Source organism: Ipomoea triloba, chromosome 10, assembly GCF_003576645.1.
Source record: "Ipomoea triloba cultivar NCNSP0323 chromosome 10, ASM357664v1".
In the NCBI taxonomy this organism is placed as follows: Eukaryota; Viridiplantae; Streptophyta; class Magnoliopsida; order Solanales; family Convolvulaceae; genus Ipomoea; species Ipomoea triloba.
Genome location: NC_044925.1, coordinates 15,976,727 through 15,984,410, shown reverse-complemented (window position 1 = coordinate 15,984,410; position 7,684 = coordinate 15,976,727).

Genomic DNA, 7,684 nt, shown 5'->3' with positions numbered 1-7,684 from the left:
TTTTTCCCCATAAAAACATCTTACCTCAAAAGGAAGAATACCCAAAGCCAATTTATTCCATTTGTTCTTCTTCTTCTTCTTCCTTGGCTGAATTTCAAAAGAGAGAAAGAGAGGTGACTTCCACCATTTTCCTCCATTAAAACCATAGCCAAGCTTGTACACAACTCTCCAATTTGTTCGGTAAGATTTCAATATTATTCGGTTAAAAAGTCTTGATTTCTTCCCTATAACTTGATTGTAGGTAAAGATTTCTTAAATATGTTGTTATGGTGGTGTATTCTACCTAGGGTTTTTCGGTGAAACTTGGGGATAAAGGTTCAAGACTACTTTTACGGTGATATTACACACTTGTGAGGTAAGGAATTCCCTTAAGTTGGAATTAGTCACTTGAATTTGGATAATTGATTTTAGTTGAAATATGGTGTTTTTGGAGCTTTGGGAATATTTTCGTATACAAGTTCATAGCTTGGATATGCTTGTATATGTTGTATTTATGTCTATATAAGCTTATACTTGTGGAAATAGAGAAAGGAAATCAGGACAGATTTCTGTCAGTAACTTCCGTGAATTTCTGGGAAAAATCGGTAAATTATTTTGGTCCAATTTTTTTTATACATGTAGTTCTATAAGTGTAGAAGCCGCATATAAACTTTCATAATTTTTGGAGTAGTATAAGTATGGTTTTCGGAATTTTTCCCAAAACTGGTCCAGAGAAGGAAAAATGCTGGACAGCACACTGCCAAGGGCAAAAATGGAATTTTCTGTGTAAATTCGTGAACCTAGGTGACCAAAACTTTTTATGAACATCAAGTACTATGAGTTAGGGTTCTACCATAAAAATTTCAAGTGAAAAAGAGTTCGGGAACTATTTTTACCGGCTCAATCTTTCGGACTGCGCAAAACTGTAATTTCTGGACAGAAACTGTCAAAATCAATTTTGACAAAAATATTTTTTTTTGTAACAAAACTAGTGACGAAATTTTGGGATGTCACAACCATATTTGGATGAAATAAATTATTTTGAAAATACTATTTGATTCCAGGAAAGAAAAAGAAAAATGTTTTCAAACCCTTAGTTTCTGGAATAAGGTGGGGACCTTCGGGAAGGCTTAAACGCCACGGCCCGGGGTTGGAATAAGGTTGGACCTATGGGAGGGCTGGAGTGCCATGGCCCTAGGTTGGGATAAGGAGACCGACGGGAAGGCAGGGAAATGCCACTGCCCAAGGTTTGAGAAGGAGAATTGAGAAATGTTCAAAGTGCTTACTCAGGGGAAACTAAGTGGAAAATTTTTGAGTATGAAAATTATTGTTATTCTGGGCTGCGGTTCAGATTATTATAGAGCTGCGGTTCTATATGCAGTATGAAAATTATTGTTACTCTGAGCTGCGGTTCAGATTATTATAAATATTAGAGCTGCGGTTCTATTTGCAAATGATGAAATTCCTGGAAATGTGAAATTTTGCAAACTTGTCTGAAAAGGGCATGAAAATTATTTTGAGTGGCAAGTTATGACTTCATTCTTATTTGAGAAAAGCTTTATATGATTTAACGTTTATACGCTATTATACTATCTATAAATCGTTCGTTACAGGCAGATTTTCAAATCACGGTAAAACTTTATAAAGCTTTTAGATTATCTATGTTTTCAAACCTTTGTCTACTTTTAAGTGACAAATGGATTTCCTTACTTAGCCGTCGTGCTAACTACACTTCGTTGTGTTCTTAACAGATGTCTAGTGTAGGCTTGTGTAGCCCACCTGACTCGGATCCTTCCGAGTTGGAGTTCCCTATCTACGATCATGATGATTATGTACAGTACTTAGTTGATGTCGACCCGTATGCTCCTGGATTCGCTCCTGACTCTCCAGCACCGGCTTATGTTCCTGCTATTCCTTCCCCACCGTACAGTCCTCCTCCGACTTACCCAACTACACCCTCTCGTATCCCGGTTCGCAGTAGCCAGCCAAATTTTCTAGATGGGGCCAGGTCTAGGTTTGGGTCTTTTCCGGTAGAGGTGTTGGAAGGGAGTGATCCCTTAGAATTTGTTGTCTTTTATCCCTGTCCGTGGAATCTCGCTCCTTCGGAACATTGGGATGAGTGGTCCATGATGTACACTCCTAGTTACTTCCTGGATCATCTCACCTGGGTTGCGGGCAACTGGCACCTTGTATGGGGGACGTACTCCGAACCGGAGTACCACCCCTTAGAAGAGGATGACTGATTAGAAAGGTTATGGGAGGAACCTTTTTTTTTTGTGTACATGTATCTTTTGTAGCCATGATAAACTTAGCTGGCTAGTAAGTTGTAATTAAACTCTTGGATATATTCTGGTAGTTAGTGTAGCTACCCCTTTTGCTCACCTATATATATATGTATGAAGATATGTTGGGTAATGATGATGATGATGTGAAATAGTTTTCTTGTTAGCCTGTGCACCTAGAGTGAACTCTGTCTGGTCTTGGCTGGGTTTAGTCTAGGTGTGGCGGTAACTACTCCGGATGTACGGTATAGCCGAGCCGGGGTGTTACATTAAGGGTGGATAAACCTTACCTAAACCGTACCCATTCCGTTTCCACCATTCAATTTTGGTAGTATTATGTACTTCAGTTACTCTCTCTCTCTCTATTATGTGCCTTAAAATCCTAATCAAGCTGTAAGTTAACCGCTAATTTGGACTAGTCACATATGTTATCTTTACAAATATGAAAACATTAAGAAGATGTCTTACCATAATTTGGTTATCATTGTTAAATATTAATGATGGTTATAATGTTGATTATTACCATCAAATATTTTTAATAAATGAAACCATTAATATTAATATGGTATTTAGTTATAAATCCTGAATTGTTTCCAATTAAGTTTATGTGACAATGTTCTAGTCAAGAAAATATCCTTGGCATTTTTCGGACTTTAAATTTTATTAAGTTTCAAAATTATATCCGAGAATATTTCTACAGTTAGTGGTTTTAACTATTATTTTTCCATATTTAGTCTCCTATTTAATGTGATAATATTATTATGGCTATTGCTTTTTTTAGATTATTTGCAATTTGCCATTAATGATAATAATATTAATTGGGTTATGAAAAATCAATTTAGTAATTTTTTGAAAAAACATATTTGCTAAGGCAACTGGCTATTGCCACTAATTCCATAATTCTTTAAGTTCTTTGAATTATGATTTTAGTACGTTATGCCCATATTTGGTTAAGTATGAATAATGAATATTTAGTGTAAATTCACACTTTTTATCTCAGTAGATAGTTTTATGCATTCAATCACATTAAGTGCATAATATTAAGTTTAATTATGCAATAGGGTTTGTGAGATTTTTATTTACAAATGACAATATTTTTTTTTTGGTTAGATATTGTTGGAATTTGTGAACTCGGTCTATTTCTCATAAATTTGATCTTTATGTATTAAAACATTTTAATGGGCTTAAAGTTTGAAATTTCAAAGTATATATTTATTACTTTACTATTCAAAATAAATAAATAAATAAATAAAATTGGGTCTCTTTGGTTTGGACTCATTAGAATTTGAGTATTAAGTTTATACTTTGGAAGCTCATATTAAAAATTTTCTTAAGTTATGCAATTTGTTTAGAATATATGAGTTAAATGCCTAATTTTGTGCATATATTAATTTGTCTAGCGCATAATATTTTGTTTTAAATTATGCAATATATTTTTATGCCTTTAGCAATGCATAAATTTAGGATGGAATTATATTAGTTCCTAATTACGTTGGACTTATGCATAAATTTTAGTTACGGTAGTGCCTGAACTTAGTACATTTGGTCCGTTGATTTAGTTCACCCATTTAAGCTTTAATCATAGGTGAACCATGCAATTTTGGTGTATACCCTCCAAATTTTAGGTTTATACCCCCAAACAGTTATACATTGAGTGCATCATATGAATTGAGGAGGCATACTAGTTTTATGGCCATGACTTAAGAACATCTTGTGCCACTAGTCCCCTTAAATATCATATATTTGAATTTTCCCATCACGATCTGGTATAATCTGTTTGTTAAATTTTTTTTTTATTCCTTGCCAATATGATTTGATTTCAATTCATTAAAGAATAGCCATAGCATCTTTAATTTACTGATTTCTCTTAAGCTTGAATCACATAAAGGTTAGGCAATGAATTGATAATTGTCTAGTGATCTTATAATTTTAATTTGGTTGGGGAGTAGCCACAACATCCTTTAATCAATTAAAATTATATATTGAGCAGTTTATCTCGATCACATAAAGTTTTAGACAAATCATTTGTGACTAATTGTATTTAATATGATGGAATTTAGCCCACAGGCAATGTTCTTATATTTGTATGATTAATTAGGATTAAATACTAGACTATGATCATAATTTAGCCCACATGCAATTATGTATCGGAATGTAGTTTAGTAGTTTTATCAGTAATGATAGAAATAAATAAATTTATTTATTTTATGGTTATTTATAAATAATTTCCATCTCTATCATAAAGTTTAATTTTATGATGCAAACTTTAGATCATATTTCTTAATTTACCCACAAGGATTAAGAAAAGGAATATGATTCTTAAGTTTTATCATAATAGTTGTAATGAATCTTGTTGATTAAAACTTTAGCCTAAAGGCAAGTCTTATATCACTTGATTCTTCAACTCATTTGATAATTGTTTCATCATAAAATTTCAGTTGGATCTAATTGAGTAAAACTTTAGCCCACAGGCAAGTTTTATGTCTCTAGATTCTTCTGTCTATTTAATAATTGAGATGAAATTTTATCATAATGGTTTTAATTGGATTTAATAAAAATAAAACTTTACCCTACAGGCAAGTTTTATGTCAATAAATCCTTCAACCCATTAGATAATAATTTTATCACAATCTTAGAATTTATAAATTTAGTTCAATTATACTTCTAAGTTTTCATGGTTTGCATTGACAAAACATGTATTTAGTTACTTCCCAAAATTTAACCACTTTTATTAATTATTTCGCGAATATTGCTCGGTTATTTGGATTAACTGTAGTAAGTTACATGATATATTCGATAGACCTCTTTTGGTTTCCAAGAACAAAATGTACCTCTTCGAGCCAAATTCCAACTTTGTTTTGGAAAGTGTATTTTATTATTTTAGTATGTCCAACTATGGTGGAGAGTTATGTCCTCATTAGTTAATACTTTAGTTGGATTGGAACCAAATATTGATTATTTAGTATGCCCAACTAATGGTGGGGAATTATATCTTCATTATTTAGTTGGTCAAATCAATTGTGAGTACGTATATCATTAATTCTGCTGAAGAATATTTTAATCAATGGGAGTGATTATTTAGAAAAAGATCATTAAGATGCTCCATTAAGAGATTCCACAAGTATTAATCTTGTATTTGTTCACATAAATTCATAAGTTCAAATTATTGAACATTTGGTTGTGCAACATATTTATGAAAATGTTGTAACAATATTAAAGAGTTTATTAGAACAAAACATTTAACTTGTGATACACTATTATTTAAATAAATTCTTTAGCATTTAATAAAGTCCTTAGTTTCTTCAAAATTGATCCTAGGCCATTTTGATTTATAAGGCTCAAGACAATTTTGCAAGACATAAAACTAAGACTCATAATGGACCTTGAAGTTATTTGGGAAGTTATGGTGTATATTTAAAATTCCACATTTATGGACTTAGAATTTTGGTTTATTGTCTAAGTTGTTGGAATGCTTCTATGACTAAACTATCTTTTGGCTATTTTGATGAGTGGGAGTGACAGACGTGTCGACTCCAAGCTCTTGGCCGTTAGAGGTAGTGCTTAAGTTAAGTTATAAAACTAGTCATGGAACATAGTTAGCATTATGCTAACATTGAGAGATCTCTACTTAAGACATAGTTAACATTAAGTATCTTAGAGATCATGAAGTGTACTCTCTTGTACAATTTGGATGGCTTTCTCTTTTAAGTTGCGCATATATTTTATTTTGAGAAACATCCCTTAAGGTACCAAGAATAAACGTTGGGTTTGTTCATAAAGGACTTAAGTTGGGGAATAAAAATGCATGTGATGCATAGAAGATATTACTCTGTCGAGCAGAGGACATATTGCTATGATTCATGTGTTTTGTTCTTTGATGAGAGTTGTGCTAGTACTTGCACCAAGTGGGAGACTGTAAGACTTTTTCCAATATGGGCCTTAATAATATGATGCAAGTGGACTAGGCCCATTAAGTTATAGGATTGATTGGACATCTAGGTTTAGTCCAATCCACCATATGCCTATATAAGCCTGCATTGATGGGATGCAGGACTGACAATCATATAGGACCTAAAGTTATGGTACTCACACTGCTTAGAAATACCAGTACACCATCTAGGGTTCTGAGTCAAGTGTGAGACAAAACGACTAACACAGGCAACACAACAAGGCATCAACTATGGCTGGAGATCAACACGATCTATGCTTCCGCTATTAAGAGGTTAGGTTACTCGTAGATTCATTCTGTATATGTTTAGACAATACTTCTTGATCTAACATGCATTTACTATTCCAAAAACCTTAAAAAATTAACTGCTAAGGATGCTCTTATTGCCGTGTACGTGTTTTTTACTTTGTTTCTTTCATGTCCTTTCACCAAAGAAGAAAAAAAGAGGGAGGAAGGGTTGTTAGGCATGTGCACACGCACCCTTGATGGTCTCCACTCTAGCGGCAGTGGAAGGGTATGTTGCACCTCTTACATGCCCAAGCATTTTTTTTTAATTTGATTTCTTTCATTAAAAAGAGAATAGTATCTATACCCTATACGAGAGGCTGTGTTTGAAAAAAAGAAAAATGACGTCTGAAAAATGTTTTATGAAAAATGAGTTATTTTCCTGAAAATAGATTCATTTCCAGTGTTTGGATATATTATGGAAAACTGTCTTTGTGTGTTTGGTTCATTTTCTGAAAAATGAGTGGAATTTTATAATTATATATATATATATATATATATATATATATATTTGTTATCTTATTTAAAATATTAAAAAATTTATAATAATATAAAAACTAATATTTTAAGGATTTTTTTTTAAAAAAAAAGCCCCCCTTCTGGTTTTCGGCGGAAAGCAGCTGCTCTAGTTTCCGACGGGAATGGTTTCCACAACGGAAACCAGAGAACTTCTCTGGTTTCAGGCGGGAAATCAGAGCAAGGCTTTGGTTTCCGGCGTGTTAATTAAAACCTTATGCGCTTATAACTTGAATGCGGAAGCACAAATAACAGTGAATCGCATGTAAATCAAATCAATTAACTAAACAATGTTCATGATCATGGATCTTTAATTAAAACAAGAATAAGGTTAAAGACTTACTTGATTCCATGTAATCTCTAACTTGAATAATCAAGAATTCTTCACCTCTCTGATCTGTATGCCTTAATCACCTCCTGATTATATGGAGACTAGAAACCTATGATTCGAAAACCATATGATCCCTAGAGTTTTCCTGGGTATTTATAGATGTGATGAGAAACCACTTTCAAGAGGAATGGGAAACCTCCTTTAATTTCATGAATAGAAATCTCTTTAGGAATGTGAAACCTCCTTTTAGGAGAACCCATATCCTTTTTCCATTATACATCTTTTAACCCTTATAAACTTAAATTTTAACAGAATGAGAGGGAGGGAATTTCACCCAATAAT